The sequence below is a fragment of the Nothobranchius furzeri genome, chromosome 5 (genome assembly GCF_043380555.1).
Source record: "Nothobranchius furzeri strain GRZ-AD chromosome 5, NfurGRZ-RIMD1, whole genome shotgun sequence".
NCBI lineage: Eukaryota > Metazoa > Chordata > Actinopteri > Cyprinodontiformes > Nothobranchiidae > Nothobranchius > Nothobranchius furzeri.
Window position 1 is genome coordinate 56,278,805 of NC_091745.1, and position 17,753 is coordinate 56,296,557.

A 17,753-nucleotide genomic window follows, 5' to 3' on the forward strand; every position below is an offset into this window, starting at 1 on the left:
TTCATTCATACTTTGTCCCGTATAATCATTAATTAGGAAAGTAGAATTATATTAATCTTTATATCTACATACTTGACTCTGTCTGGATTAATATTAAGTGTGTATTCCCTGAATAATACAAAGAACCCAGAGTAATCTTAATCACATATTCAAAGATTAATCAGATTCATATTTCATATTTATATGGAATATCACATCTTATTGATCACTTAAAAATGTAGCTAACCCTCACCGCTACAACTGCAAATGAAAAGTAAGAAGTAACAGGAAGGATTTGCAGAATCTGTTGACACTTTGATAAATAAAGTAGCAAAATACAATTACAGTGTTTTATTTTCCCAGTCAGTTCATATTGTTTAGCATAAACATGTCCTCTGTTTTCCTGTGGGAGTAGCTACCATCACACATTGTGGTATTTAATAGACTTGAATGCTGATTTTAAGGGGCCGTTTTCCAAGTATTTAGAATACAGTACCAGGATTTATCAGAACGTGATCTTCAGCTTTCGCTGGAGCGGTTCGCAGCCGAGTGTGAAGCAGCTGGGATGAGAATCAGCTCCTCTAAATCTGAGACCTTGGTCTTGATTCGGAAAAGGGTAGAATGCCTTCTCCGGGTCAGGGATGAGGTCCTGCCCCAAGTGGAGGAGTTTAAGTATCTCGGAGTCTTGTTCACGAGTGAGGGAAAGCTGGAGCGTGAGATCGATAGGCGGATTGGTGCTGTATCTGCAGTGATGCGGGCGTTGTACCGGTCTGTCGTGGTGAAGAGAGAGAGCTAAGTCAGAAGGCAAAGCTCTCGATTTACCTGTCGATCTACGTTCCTACCCTCACCTATGGTCTTGAGCTATGGGCAGTGAACGAGATTGTGGATACAAGCGGCCGAAATGAGTTTTCTCCGAAGAGTGGCTGGCCTCTCCCTTAGAGATAGGGTGAGAAGCTCGGTCATTCGGGAGGGGCTCGGAGTAGACCCACTGCTCCTCCACATCGAGAGGAGCCAGTTGAGCTGGCTCGGGCATCTGGTCAGGATGCCTCCTGGTAAGGTTTTCTGGGCACGTCCAACCGGGAGGAGACCTAAAGGTAGACCCAGGGCATGGTGGAGGGACTATGTCTCTCACCTGGCCATGGAACGCCTAGGGATTCCCCCGGAGGAGCTGGCCCAAGTGGCTGGGGAGAGGGAAGGCTGGGCCTCTCGCCTTAGGCTACTGCCCCCGCGACCCGACTCCGGATAAGCGGATGAAAATGGATTGATGGATGGACCAGGATTAAGACAAGTAACGGAATATGTTACAAAATACATTTTAAAGCAGGTATTTAGTATTCTGTAACTAAATATATTTATGAAGTATTCTCTTAACACTGTTCCTGCGTCATGTTTAATGGACCTTTTCAAAGCACATGGTTACAGTTAGTGGAGTCGGAAAAGCACATTACCAATAATATTCCAGTACCCAGGTCAGCCATGATGGTGAGCCCATGAACCAAGGTGTTTAACACCAGAGGACATGATATCTGGTCAGTGGTAATGATCCCATTATGTGACAAAATGTTTGGGCTGCTTTTTTAAAACCTGAATTCTATGTGATTTTGGTTCTGTTGGGTACTTTGGGATAGAATAAATTGATACTTTAATTATCCTTATGACGATATCTAGTTACTCCAAAGAAATTTTAATTCAGCAGCTCTTATCAGCCAGACTAACTGAAAGCATGTGTAAGATGCAGCTCTGGAGACGGGAGTTTCAATACCAGGTAGAATAAAAGGATCAGTTTGGATCACTTCAAATCTTTTAATTGGATTGTTCAGATATTTTGTAGTTGGTTAGAAAGTTGATAACCAATTAAACCTTGGTGTAACGTTGGACTGCAGTCTTAAATTTGTTGCACAGGTCAATTTAAGCTTTTTCACATGAGCTAGCTAAGGTAAACCCTTTTCTTTCATTGCATCACTTTGAAATGCTTATTCATGCTTTTGTCACTATGCAACTGGCTTACTAGTCAAGTCAAAGTCATTTATTGTCATTTCTACCACATGTGCAGGACATACGGAGAAACAAAATTGAGTTTCAGCACACACAATTCAAAGATCAGACATACGTGGTAAGACACATGACAAGAATTGGTGACTGCGGTCATTCGCAACATGAGTCGCGCTACCTTAATAGATAGATGAAAAGGGTGTTACATGAGGATAAGTGGGGGTAGGTAAAAAAAAAGGCATAACAGAGTTAGCCCCAGCGGGGAGTAACTCTATTATACAAAAAAAAAACTCCTTTAAACATGGAAGCACAAACAGCACAGATACAACATCAGAGTCCGATGGGGAGGCGGGGATAGGCGGGATCCTGAAGCCTCCAATGGGAGCTGCCACTGCGGCGCATCGACCAGCTGCAGACCAACAGGTGGGAGGGAGAGATAAGGACCAGAGAGCACATTGAAGTTTCCCGCAGACGTCTCAATCTGAAGGAAGAGGGTGAAGGTCGGGACACAGCATCTGTCAGCATTCCTCCTTTCGTGGGGGTGTGTTGAGGCAGCCTTGAGAGGCTGCTATGGCGTCAGATAAGGATAAACATGACTTTGTTTAGGGCAGGCAGAGATAATTTTCCTCTCCGCCTTGGAGTCTCTAAGTGGTCATTCATGTCCACCAGTGAAGCCAATTTTACGTTCTAAACATCCCCGCATCGTCCGGCGACCCTCTCCGAGATCAAATCCATCTTGCGTACTATCACAGGCAATGCCGCGAGGACATTATCCAGCTTGCGGTTCACCTCGATTAACGTCCCAGTCTGTGAGGTCACCGCCCGAGCGGCACATTCCGTGGGCACGGGTCGCTTACTACTTTGCACTTTATGTCGGTCTCGGTCAGAAGTCCCTTTTGTTGGTTTTAAATGCTGCTGCTCGGCTTTTAACTGGTACCAGAAAGCATGGACATCTCTAATGCCCATTCAACATCCTTTCACTTGTTTCCAGTTTGTTTTAGGATAGATTTACACATTCTTCACACACATTTGTGACATTTGCTTTTAAATGTCTTCATGGCCTCACCCCTTAGTATCTGTCCAATCTGCTGCAGCCAGACTTTCACTCGCCCTCTCTCAGGTCAGCACATCAGTTGTTGTTAGTCCTCCTAAAAAGGATGAGCTAGTTAGGAGGTGACTGGTCGTTCACACTTGCTACCCCATAACTGTGGAAGGGTCTTTCGCTTTAAAGACAATCTGCGCCTCCCCGTGTCTTTAAATCTTCTCTTACAGTTCACCTTTTCTCACAGGTTTTTAATCCGGTATGAAGTTTTAGTTTTACAGCTATTCTATTGTTTTTGGTTGGTTTCATTTTAGCGTTATGGTGTAAAGCACTTTAGTGCGCAGTGTTGCATTAAAGTTCTTTATAAACAAAGATGGAATGGAGTCACAGTCCTGATTGTAGTAGTTAGATTCTTACCCACCAAAGTTTGCCTTGATAGCATTTAATTCAACAGGTAATTGCAGTAATAAAGATAAAAAGTTAATTCACTACCAATCATTGGTAGTCCGTGCAGGGGGCATTGACTGCCAGTGATCATCCGGTATCGTCATCCATTCCCTCTCATGATCACAGCCATTGACTCCCTTTCCCAGGCCTGCATCTTTACCCAGCTGGACCTACAAAGCATGCACAACCTGGTGCACATCACAGAGGGCGATAGGTGGAAAACGGTTTTATTATGTGACCTGGCCACTGGGAGAACTTGGTCATTCCCTTCGGCCTTTGCAAGAGCCCTGCTGTCTTCCAACGTCTGAGAAATGACGTCCTTTGAGACATGCTTGGTCACTGAGTGTTTATCTATCTATATGACATCCTTATTTACTCCCGGTCTGAAGCAGAGCACGTGGATGACTGGGTACTCTCTTTACCAATAGAGGTTCTTGGTTCTCCAAGGCCATCCAGTTGGTAGCAACTGAGGTAGGCTCCTCACCTGGACAACGTTGTGTGTCTGCATGTACTGTACACTCTACAGACGTGGTGTCTGATTTAGGCCCCCCCATTTCTTGCTGGTTTTCTATCACCTGGTGGGGGCCAATACCTATTTCTCATCCACAAACCAATGAGCAGACGGAAAGGGCCAACCAACAGCTTGGCCACTACCTCATGTGCAGGGCCAATTCTGACACCCTGACGGTTGCTTCAGTTTCACATAAAACTATTTTTCTAACAAATTGGTTTTGCTTAAAAAATAAGAAAGTTGTTTTGTGGTCAATGATTTCTCTATTCTAACGTTGCTGTTTAGCGATAAATGTCATTTAAAGCCTGATTAGTCAAATCTACTGGAAGATACAGCTTCAAAGAATCATGAATCTGTTGAAAGATCAGCACAGCTAAATAATCAGTATCACCCCTCGAAACACTGAATTGGTGCATCTCTTTATTGCACAAACTAAACTATCCTAAAGACGAGATGAGCATTGAGGGAACTAGTCAACTCTATAGAACAAATCTTTTGATTTGTTCTTGAGTAAGAGCCTTGAATAAAAATGGATTAGAGTTATTATGAAATAGTTGAAAAATAAAACTAAACAAAGGAACTGAGAGCCATCTGTTCCATCACATGACCTGAGCAAATATGTGGAATAATTTATAGGAAATATTTTTAAAAGCTCTTTAAAATTCCAAAAAAACTGAAATCTTATATGTTCATGTTCCAGACTGCTGGATGAAGTGGTGTTATTAGACCTGCCTGTTGGAATAGTTGAGTCTATCGTCTCCTTACAGCGTTTTAGCACTTTAACTGAAGCTCAGTGAACCCCAGCAGAGGGGGCAGTGTGCTCACTTTTGAACAAACTGGCCATCTGCATTCACAGCTGCGTATTGTGTGTTTGTGCTGCTATGGCAACCACCCCAGATAAGTCTCTCTCAAAAAGCTTTTTTGTCAGATAGAGTAAATCTTATTACCGTGTTTTAGGGAAAGAAACAACAGCAGAGTTACCAATGGGGATTCAAGAACATTTTCTTTTTTTTATCTTGAATTTAAACACACACACACACACACACACACACACACACACACACACACATACATATATGTATATTTCATTACAGCTTATCAGAAATACATACATACTTACAATGTTTTCCCTCATTTTGTTAAAATCCTTCAATCTTAGTCCTGACCTGAACTTCTAATCATATTAAAATACTAAAACTGTTAAATCAAACTTTTTCCCAATATTTTTTTTTTTGCTGTTTGGTTTATTTAGGTCTTTGTTCAGTTCCTCAACACTCTTCCTTTAAAGTCAGATTCATGTTTGATACAGAAGATTTACCAGTTTTCACAGGTTTATGATATTTGACTAGGTTGTTCATGTTGCACAAGAATATTTTAGGTAAATATTATATAAATATTTAATTCAGCTGACTCCACTCCAGGGTCTGAAATTCTAAAGCATTTCATGATTAACAATCAAATCCTAAATCCATAAGACTTTTATATGTCTTTGTATTTATCCTGTTAAGGTTAATGTCAGCTTAAGGAGGCACATGAAGCGTGATTTTTATCTTCAGAGGCCCTATTTAAAAGATTTCTTTCTTTCTTTCTTTCTTTCTTTCTTTCTTTTCATTGGTTAATTTAGGTGCTTTTACAACTAGTTGATTGTTTTTTTTTATCTCAAGATAAGTTAGTCTTTTTTTAACCTTCTTATCTTGAGAAAACAATGTTTGTTCTCCCTCCCTTTTAGGACCTTTCTAAAATCCAAAGTTAGTTTGGTGTCATGCAAGCAGAGGAGGCTAGAATCGGAAAAAAGCTGACTTATACAAAACGCTTGGCTAATGTGAGATTTTTAAATGTACCTTTATGCTGAATTCAACAAAGATTGAATTAATTTGAAGTTTCTGATGGTTTCTTTCTCTGTTGTACATGGGTGCGTCTCCCAAGCTGTAGTAAATACAGTAACTACTTCCAAATGGATGGCGTGTGAGTAGCATTCCTTCAGACTAGCTTCTAAATCCCTGCCACTCAAGTTCTGACATTTTCCTCCACAGATCAGAGCCAAGACCGGGTTGATACACAGATCAGGTTTTTGTTGGATTAAAATGAAGCTGTCCTGCTATCTAAGGATCTTTGGTTGAGTAAGTGTAGGGGATTAGAGTAAAACAGGAAGAGAGGATGGTCTTTTCAGACTGCCTCCACCGGGACGTGAGTGTGACCTGGTGAGGAACCATTTGAGGTGAAACAAAAATCAGAATGAAAACATGGAAACATGCTGCACACGGAGTCATAGGAGGATGATCGAATAATAAAGTCCTGCTTTGTTTTCCGTGTTCTTTGGGAGTGTCTGAGTTGAAATGGCCTGGTGACAATTTCATGGGGAAAGCTCCTTGGTTTTCTGGCAACAAACACAACACATGTGAGGCACACAGCTGCAGGACACCAGAGGTCTTTCTCACCCGTCAGACGCCCCCATCCCTCCCTTCCACGACCTCTCCGACTTTCCTAGAAGCATTACCTCACAGCACATCAGGCAGAGCAGGAGGTGTCACCTGGGGAGTGCATTAATGTGAGTGTTTGAGGTCGTGTCATGTGTGAGCGAGGAGGAGAGGGAAACAGAAAACAACTGGTTCTAAAACATGTCTGTTGGAAAGTGACATGTAAACACTACTGGGTGGACTCAGTGGATTATGCTCCTTTTCTAAGAAAGGACTTCTCTGCCTAAAAGGAAACCACTAAAACTGCCAACAAATTGCCAAATCAGCTTAAACACAGACACACACACACATACACACATGTACAAACATCCATCCATCCATTCATTTTCAGCAGCTTATCTGGAGTTGGGTCGTGGGGGCAGCAGCCTAAGCCGAGAGGCCCAGACTTCCTCCGTGGGGAATCCCAAGGCACTCCCTGGCAGGCCGAGAGAGCGTGTCCTGGGTCTTCCCTTGTGTCTCCTCCTAGTTCAACACATTCTCACACCCAAAGCGTCAAAATATGACGCGTGTGACCAAGCCTCAATAGATGACGAGTCAGGATGCCCCAGGAGAGGACGATCAGGGACACGCAGGGACACGTGGCATCGCTGGCATCCGTATTTGACTCCCGCGGTCACACGGATATTATTCCATGATTTAACCTTTCCCTCACCCCAATCCTAACAACTCAGTAACTCAGCTGAGTTAAGGTTAGAATGGGGGTGAGGGGAAGGTTATGTAGTTCATAAGTCGGTTTAATGTCCGTCTCACCGCGGGCGTCGGATACCGACGCTCTGGGACAGTGTGTCCTCAATGCGTCCTCTCCTGACGTGCTGGGGCATCCCGAATCGTCATATGTTGAGGCTTGGTCACACACGTCATATTTTGACACTTTGGGTGTGAGAATGTGTTGCCCAGTTGGACATAACTGGAAAATCTCACCAGGGAGGCGTCCAGGAGGCATCCTAATCAGATGCCCGAGCCACCTCAACTACCTTCTCTCGACGTGGAGGAGCAGCGGGTCTACTCTGAGCCCCTCCGGGATTACAGAGCTTATCGCCCTATCTCGTAGGGAGAGCCCAGCTACCCTGTGGAGAAAACTCATATCGGCCTCTTGTATCCGTGATCTCGTTCTTTTGGTCACTACAAAGCTTGTGACCATAGGTGAAGGTAGGAACGTTGGTCGACCAGTAAATCGAGAGCTTTGCCTTCCGGCTCAGCTCTCTCTTCACCACGACAGATTGGTACAACGCCCACATCACTGCAGACACAGCACCAAATCTCACTTTCAATCTCACACTTAATTTTTCCCGCACTCGTGAACAAGACCCCGAGATACTTGAACTCCTCCACTTGAGGCAGGACCTCGTCCCTGACCTGGAGAAGGCATTCTACCCTTTTCCAATACAAGAGCATGGTCTTGGATTTAGAGGAGCTGATTCCCATCCCAGCCGCTTCACACTCTGAAAGCTGGAGATAATTGTCTGATGAAGCTAACAGGACTTCATCTTCTGCAAAAAGCAGAGACCTGGGTCCTCATTTATCAAACGTTTGTAGAAACTGTCCTACAGTCCCTTCTGTGATCGAAATTTAGAATGTGTGTATGAAAAGTCAACAGACTGATTTTTGAAATGTGCGGTGGCCTCTTGTACGCACGTTCCTCTGCAATCGTCTGATGATAAATCCCGCCTGTGCGTACTCAGGTGCTCGTGCCCTTTCTCAGTCATTTACATGCAGAAACACGCTCACTTAACCAGATTTGGTCATGCTACGTCCTCGGCACGTGAAGGAATTCCCTGTTTTGATTTTCTGAAAAAAATATAAAAAACTTTATTGACAGCGAGATCGAATTACTGGCTGCCAAAGTGCAAAAGAACCAAACAAGCAGCAGAGGTTAGAAACACGGCCGGGACAGAGGAGGGGTTCCCGTCAGCAATAAATAAAATAATGAATCGGATCAATCGTAGAGTAACGGGTTGTCATTTACGTTTTACATTTAAGAAGTAATTCTGTTTGGAGTTAGTTTTATTTGGAAATGTTGTCTGAGAGTGCATTTGGTTACCTTGGCAATGGGGCATGCATGATTGGGAAGCAGAGGAGGTTCTGAGGTGTTCTTGTAGTTGTAAAATAGAACATGGACTTGAATCAGATTTGTGCAGTTGATTTGTTGCGCCATAAAGGGTCCCAAATCCCAGCATAGTAAAAGTAATTCCTTTGTGATCAGTGCGCTCACGGAGAACGCGTTCCCTCCAGTGCGCACGTTCTGGTAAATTCCCCAATAACACAGAACAGCCATGATATAATGTCAGATTCCCGTCGATCACTGATGTCTTTTATTGGTTTATGCAAAAAAGCTGTTTTTCCACCGACATAATTATGTACTGGGTGGATGATAAACTGTGGATGAGGAACACGCGTGGATGACTGAGACCTTCAGTACTAAGGTTCCTTTGTTCTACCACTAGATGCTGTTCCTACACATGGTCAGAGCTGTTCTCATATTTAGGAACATTTTCACCCATAAGTACAAATTGGTGAATACCACACAATGCATAAATCATACCCACAATACGCACAGATCTATTTGTAAGTACGGTTAATAAATGAGGGCCCTGGTCCTTAGGCCACTAAAATGGTTCCCCTGAAAACCTTGCCTGTGACTAGACATCTTGTCCATAAAAGTTATGAACAGAATCTGTGATAAAGGCAGCCAACTCTCACCGGAAACTAGCTTGACTTACTTCTGGCGGACATAGCTCTGACACCGGTCTTACAGGGACCTAACAGCCCGTATCAGAGGGCCTGGTACCCCATACTCCCGGAATAGCCTCACAGGGCCCCCCAAGGAATTAGGTCAAATACATTCTGCAAATCCACAAAAATTGGTTGTGTTAACTCCCACACACCCTTCAGGATCCCCCTAAGGGTATAGAAGTGGTCCAGTGTTCCATGGCCAGGACAAAATCTGAGGTTCGACAATCCAATGGACCCTCCTCTCTAGAACCCCTTAAATAGACGTTACCAGGGAGGCTCAGGAGGGTTATCAGGAGGGTGATCCCCATGTAGTTGGAACACACTCTGCTGTCCCCCTTTTAAAAAGACCAACACCCCCAGTGGAACTGTCCCCAATGTCCACGCAATACTGAGCTGTGTTCCGCTTGGACTGCAATGTAATGGAAGCGCAAAACATGGCCCACTCGGACTCAATGTCCCCCACTTCTTTCAGAATATGTTCGAAATTCTGTTAGAGGTGAAAATTGAAGATCCTTCTGACAGGAGACTCCACCAGACACCACCAGGTAGTGGTCAGTTGACAGCTCCGCCCCTCTCTTCACACGAGTGTCCAAGACATGCGGCTGCAGATCAAAGTCAAAGTCAAAGTCAGTTTAACAGATCAGATGAAACAAAAACAAAGTCGATCCTCAAACTAGGGTCTAAGGTACCCAAGAGCACATATAGACACCTTTATGTCTGAACATGGTGTTTGTTTTTGACAATCCACGACTAGTGTGGCATGGTGGAGAAACGAGGGTCCGAGCGGGATTTGATCCCCAGACTCCCGGGTGAGAGTCACGCATACTAACCAGTCAGCCAAAGGGACATCCCCTTGGCTAAGTAGCCAGGGTGCATGATCAATCGGGAAACATTGACAGGACGCTCACACTGTCACACAAGAACAGAAGTCCAATAACAAAATACTGCTCAGATTCAGATCAGGAAGGCCACTCCTGCCAACCACACCACTCCAGGTCTCACTGTCATTGCCCACATGAGCGTTAAAGTCCCCCCAGCAAAACAAGGGAGTCACCGGAAGGAGCACTCTCCATTTCCCCTCCCCCTCCAAGGACTACCAAAAGGGTGGGTAGTTTGAACTGCAGTTTGGTGCAAAAGCACAAACAACAATCAGGACTCGCCCTCACCAAACATCACCAAACATCACCTTCCAGAGTATCCCGATCTTTGAATGGGAGTGTGTTCTTCGCATTTTAATTCTAGTAAGTTACAGATGGTATACATTTTTTATACGTTTTTTTGCTTCAATGGCGACATGCATACATAGGCCACACACACACACACACACACACACACACACACACACACACACACACACACACACACACACACACACACACACACACACACACACACACACACACACACACACACACGCACACAAACACACACACACACACATACATACACACAAACACACACACACACACATACACACACACACACACACACACACACACACACACACACACATTGGTAGGCTAATGTGGGCACACAGTTTTTTGTGTGTATATTTCTATATGGATGTTTTATATCAGCTTTTTAGCTGATATCAGATACATAGTTATAGTCTACCAACATAAAAAAGAAAAACTAAATCATTTTAGATAACTAACTTCACAAATCTCCTATTGTCAAGGTATAAAATATGACATTTATTTTTTATTTAAATCAAGCCAGTTGTGCCAAATAAACTTTTCAAAAACTTTACCTTGGATCATATCTTTGGAGTGGAAGGAGAAGTGAGTGGTGATATGTAAAAATTGTCATTAAAATAGTAAATAATTACAGATACAGATATTTTAAGGTAATATATTTTAATGCCAAAATTGGCTGATAATAATGGCAGGCTGATAACATTGGACATCCTTCATGTATATGTGTATTCAGGTGCATAAAATGCTACTTTTGCACATGACATATGAATATATGCAACATACTTGGGTTTTATAGGCCATTTGCAAATGTTTTCATGAGTAAAAGCTAGAAATAAATATCATCTTACCAACTACAGAAAACTTCATATCATGCAGAAGCCCTAGTGGTTAAACAGGAAAATAACTGGGGTTCTCCTACTTTTGGTCTGAATAAACATCTTTTTCTTACCTGACTTTATGACGTTAAAGCAGATGAAAAAAAATGTATTGGAGGAAAGATAAAAGCTTTTATTTCTTTAATTTATTTTTCTCAAACATGAAGAAAAAACTTGAGCATCAGGCTGCAGGTGATGTGTGTCAGATGTTACCTCAATACGTGCAAAGCAGCATCAAGTGCAAGACTCTACTGATGTAACCCGTCTTTTTATGTAATGCATATGAATTAGCATGATTGTTGCACAAGTCTGGAAGAGTTGTGGGTGTTATCCACTAAATGCACCCAATTACTGTGATTTTGCTAATAAAAAAAGAGGTCCATGAGTGGAGAGGAGTTCAGGCCCCCTTTATAAGAGAGGCTGACATTAACAAAACCATAAAGCACACAGAGACCATAACTCAACACATTATGACTGCTGCTGGCCGTGTAAACATCCTCGAATCTGATGCTCTCTCAGAGTGACTGTGTACAACAGCAGTCAAACAGCCATGATTTAAATTTCAATGCTTCCCCGGGCCCACCCAGAGAGACAAGAGAAATTTGACAGAGAGTTGTTTCGCCTAACATCCCTCACTATATGTGTTTATCAGTTCCACAGCCTTACCTAAACTATTGTTGTCTTAATCCTGCAGCTTTGAAACTCAGTTTAGTTTTTCATGCTGGGTGTCTGCTTGGCCTCAGGTAACCCCTTCCATCTACACATGTTCTGTCATAGTTCCTCTTACATTTACTTGTTTGTCCAGCTGCCAAGAAGAAGCCTTATTGCTTTATGTTTGTGGGAAATACCCACAAGCTCTATATTCACCAGCCTGGTGTTGCTTGAACTTCATTGCATGAATTCGACAAGTTATTTTACATCAAACCACTTAAGACTATTTTTGTTGAATAAACCTTTCAAACTGGTGAGCAGGTGTTCTTATTTGAATCAGTATTGTGTTATTAAGACTTGTCCTTTTCCCACGATGACTAATATGACTAAATGTTCCTAAGGTTAACATTGCAGGATGGACACCTAATAAAAATATTAGGTTTACTACAGTTAGCTATGAGAGCTGAAGCAGAACATATCCTATTAAATGTGTTTTGGGCTATTTTAAAATATGCATTTCTGCAAAAAATTAATTTAGCTGACTGGTGATATTTATGCTACATGATCATAGTTCCATGGATACCAGCATGAACTGCATGTGTAGATACAGATGTGTACATATGGGTATATATATATATATATATATATATATATATATATATATATATATATATATAGTGCATAGTAATTTATAAATAAGTTAACATGTTTTAATTGTAGCTATTCAAATCTATGTGGACTAATGCTGTCTGTGCTAATCAGGACAGAAAAGGGTGAGATCTAAGAAGTTACTGCTACTTCCTTATCAAGAATTGTATAAGTTATTTGGATATGCACCTTTAAAGATTTCTTGGGGTTTTATGTTTTGTTTTGTTTGCACATATTCCAATGAACTATTTAACTCTTATGCAACTTAGGAGATTATGCTGTGTATGACTTTGGATCTTGGTTGTGCTATTAACAAACCATTAGCTCATCAGTTTTGGAAGAGGTAATTCAGGAAACTGTCTCTAATAGAAAATACAGCAATTATGTATGATTTTAACACAGAAAATTAATTTATTTATTTCTGTTCGGTTCTGTTTACCTCAGCTACAGAGGTCTAACGGGTAATGATTACAGGTTGAACAAATGGAAATGTGCACGTGACTTTTATTTTGAAAGTTTTCAGATGTTTTACATTGCTTTTGTGTTTGACTTCCTGTCTGGCCCTAACCGAACTGCTGAGCTTGATGTGTTCTGAATCCGAAGCTGGTAAAATATAGTCCTGAACCGTGAATGCAGCAAAACGACACTTCATTTATGCCTACAATGCTTTGCGTTCGGTGGAAACACACACGCCCACCAGGTGTTATGTAATGCTTACACATGGAAAGGCCTGGTTAATCATCATGAAAACATTGTAGGTATTACAGGTTTGTTACATAATATTTATGTGTCCAGTCTTAGGGCATGTGAATAATATTTAAAAAATAAAATTTCAGTGTTCATGTCTCACCAAGCAGCTTTTGGGTATCCATCAAACAGCAATGCAGCAGATATAAAGGACATTACAGGATTAGTATAAGGACTATTACTTTAAGAGGAGTTCTATTAGTGCGAGTACTTGTCATATCGTGTCTAATTTCCAGGGAAAGCCTCATTGACCAAACTAAAAAAGATTATATACAACAACCTGAGCTCAGCTGACGTAACATGTGCTAGCGTAGCATGTTGCTATCTGATTTTGCCCCACACCGTGAGAACAACAGCATAACCTTGAACTTGTGTTTCCTTTTCTGTGGTGACAAACTCACGGTGCCAATTCACCGAGGGGCTTGAAAAGAAAGTGGGAGCTGTTTCATGTCAAACTCTCAATCAGAGCCTCATTCCAGTTACCCTACACAATCAACGTGAGTAGATTTGATAAGCTCATGTAATTCTTGATCTTTCGATGCTCAAAACAAGCTTTTTTTCTTTTTTCCCAGCAGATTTTTTTGTGTCTCTTATGATCCCAAGTAAATAATTAACGAACGATCCTCTCCTGATTAGAAGCTCAGATCTTTCGGCTCATTTGAGTACCAGGACACACCTGAGACTCCTAACCAGCAGTAAACCCTTCACCATCGAGGCCTGAGCTTAAACCAGTCCAGATGATTTCCCAGCATGACAAATGTTTGTCTGGCTGAACTTCTAAAAGCTTGAAATATATCAGAGCATCCTCCTCTAACAACAACTCTCCGCCTACAGTTAAATGTGTTTTGTTCTCGCTTTTTAGTGGTGCTGATGAGTGTGTGCACGTGTGTGAGTGTGAGGGTGATTATGGTGTCGTGACGTCAGTCGGTGTTAGGGCCCAACCCAAGTCACCATTTGGAACCTCCCCACTCAAACACACGCATGCACGCACACACAACCCTCACCTAAGCACAGAAGGAAGAATCCCACTTTCTAAACCCGTTCACACACACGTGATTTCCAGTAAATGGGCCCTTAGAGTAATGGAGTGTGTTTGGAGGCGCTGCCAATCCGAAGCAGCTGATTTTAGGAAAGTTTTGTGTTGCTGCAATTGAAAGCTGAAGAGCTGAGAAAGCATGACTCAGTGTGAATGTATGCGTGCTTCACAGATATGTCACTTCACTTTCACTGAGAGTGAAAGCTGTATGTGAGAGTGAAGGTCGGAGGGGCCGATGTACACCAGGGCAGCTGTGGCTTCAGTGCAGCTCATCACCATCAATAATGTGTGAATGAGTGAATGATTGGTGTGACGTAAAGGACCTTGGGGGTTGTAGGGCTTTAGAACAAACTATAAATACAGGTCATTTACCATTTATAATTTTTGTAGTGTGTCCTGGGATGACTGCAAGACCAGATCCCAAAAAGGTGCGACAGAGACACCTCCCAGGGTGGTGAGGAGCTGGTGACATTTATGTGAAGAGCATCAATCCATCCTGGATGGACCGGCGGTCAGTACATATTGTATGGGTCTTCACTCTCTAAAGTCAATGCAGAGTGGGCAACTATGCCAGAGTATGTGCAGCCAGCGGTTACAACGACCGGCGTACTAATGAAAACAGACCATGTGGGATTACTATTGGTTTCTCTAGCCTACCTGAAAGGATTTTAGATTTACATTTATTTTCATTTACAGTGTTTGATTATATTTATATTTTAATTAGCATGCCATACATTGTGCCTGATTTGGTGAAAAAGATTGATAAAATTGAGGTTCCTGACTGGGACCAGGAAACGGGACCACATCAGTCCGGTTCTGGCCTCCTTGCACTGGCTTCCGGTTCGCTATCGTTCACAATTCAGACTCCTCGTCTTTGTTTTTAATTTCTTCCAGGGTGGTGCTCCCCCCTATCTGGCCACGCTCCTGGACAGACATTCCCCATCACGCGCTCTGCGCTCCTCTGACCAAGGCCTGCTCGCTGTCCCTCGTTCTAGGTATCGTACTCGCGAGGACCGGGCTTTCTCAGTCCTAGCCCCGTCACTTTGGAACCAGTTGCCACCCTCAGTTAGGCTGCCCCCATCTCTGCCAGTCTTCAAGAGCCGCCTAATAACACACCTCCTTCGCTTGGCGTTCCCTGAATGTATTTGATTTAGGCCGTCATTTATGTTGATTTTATCTCACAGTCTTCATTGGTTCAATTTTTCCCTTGTTTTACACATTTGTCTTCTACTAGAATGTTTCACCTTTTTTGTAATTTGTAATCTGTAATTTGAATTGCTTTTATTTTCTGATTTATTCACTTTATTTAACTTTGTACTGTACCATGTTCAGCGCCTTGGGCTTCCTGACAGGGTTGCGGAAGGCGCTTTATAAATAAAGCTTTGATTGATTGAAAATGTGTTTTTTAATTGGGTAAACACCTTCCTCAGTAGAAATGAATGCACTGGGGGAAATGGGGACCCATCTAAAATGGTGGCCAGTCACTACAGCAGCTCCAGTAGGCAGAGCCAGTCCATGGGGCGTCTACGTACATGTCTGTGGTAGACCCGCGAACTGAAGCTATGGCAGCTCCATCAAAGAAAGCTAGAAACCCTCATCAGAGGAATCTAGGAAAAGAAAAAGGCAATGCAATAGAGCAATAGCAAAGAGGAGAGTGACTTTTTAAACAACTAACACGACTGTTTAAATTCATCCTGAGATAGAGATTTTCTAATGGAAGAACAAGGTTTAGTTTTTAATTTCAACAAGTTCCTCTACATCAATATTATTTGTTTCCTATAACAACAAAGTAATGTCACACAATGGTGAATGGTCTGTATTTGTGTAGCATCTTCTTAGGGTTCTAGGACCAGTGTGATGCTTCTCTTCTCAGCTTCACACTGTAAAAACAAACAAAAAAGCAGACCTTGTATCCACATTACTTCTGCTATTAGAATAATAAAAAACAACGGTGTGGAAAAACTTTGATGTTTCCTTCTGAATTCATCATGAAAAATGATTTTCTGACAGAATATGTCGTGAGCCGGGGGTGAGTACTCGCTCTCATCCTAACCATCTCTGAGTGTGTTGCAGGAGAGGGAGCGGCAGCTGCACCTGATCAGCTGATTATCGGGTCGACTATTTAAGGAGATGATGAACACTACTCGACGCCGGATGATTACTACTACTCGGTAGTTTCCAGCCTTCACTCTTGTTCTCTTGGTTACTCGTAATTTCTCTAGTGATTTTTTGACTCTAGTGCTTTTTGCATCCTAGTGTGATTTCTGTGTTTGTTGGACTCACCCACCTCAAGTTCACTGCTTGTCTGGATTTACTTGTTCAACCTCCATAGGCAAGGGCGTCAGTTTGTTTTCAGAATTGCTGGGGACAATAACCATACACTTGAGTGGGGTTTAAAAATTGCTGGGGACAATATAGGCTAGCACAGGGGTCGGCGGCTCTGTAGCCGCATGCGGCTCTTCCATCCATCTGATGCTCTGTGCTTGTAAAATAATGAATGGATATTTAAATAAAAAGCTTTATATTTTACTGCATTAATTTTACATCTGTATGCTAATTCTAAATTTAAAGATTGTCTGCGTAAACCTGAACAGTTCCGACCCGGTCTTACTGTGAGACCGGGTTGACGCGTCACGCTTGTGCGTAATCATGCGCTTCCTGAGCTGGAGGATGTCAGATTCTGGGATTCTCCTCAGACGGCTCCTGGATGTGTCGCCACATTGGAGACAGGAACAAGCGCTATTCAGCCAAAGTTTCATAATCAGGGAACATTTTCTAAGTGACAAGTCTCTGAGAGACTGGGTTTGGAAAACACTCGCTTCAGTGGGAGGAACCTTCTCACATGCGCTCTGGTTCTGAGAGCCTGGATTTGTATTCTGAACAGTCTAAACATGTTTTTAAAAGAAACGTAAGACAAAAGTGGTACCTGCTCAGTAAAACCACCAACAGGGTGAAAAATATCAAAATATTGTAGGCAGAGACGGGCTACAACTTCTGGATCATCTTTATATAAATCGTTTCATTGATTATCTTCTTATGAAAGATAACTTTGACGTACACGAGCGACCAGGCGCGTTGCAAGATTTTCAAAAGTGTGGGAGATGTTGTCTGTGCCTAAAATAATTTGATGTTATTCACCTTGTTAGTTTAATTTCCATAATAGCGGAGCAGGTGCGAATTTTAGACGCGTCACGCATGTCTCCGTTTTAAACATGTTTAAACTGTTCAGAATACAAATCCAGGCTCTGTCTCGTTAGATTGGTGTAACTAAAGTTTGTACTGAATGAAACTTTACATTAAACCATGTTGAAGAGAAAATGATCCGATTAAATCATTTCCCCTCATTTACAGTCACGACGTACAGCGCAGTGCGCATGGCTCTGGGGTTAATCAAGTTTAGTTGTTTCTCTTTGCAACAA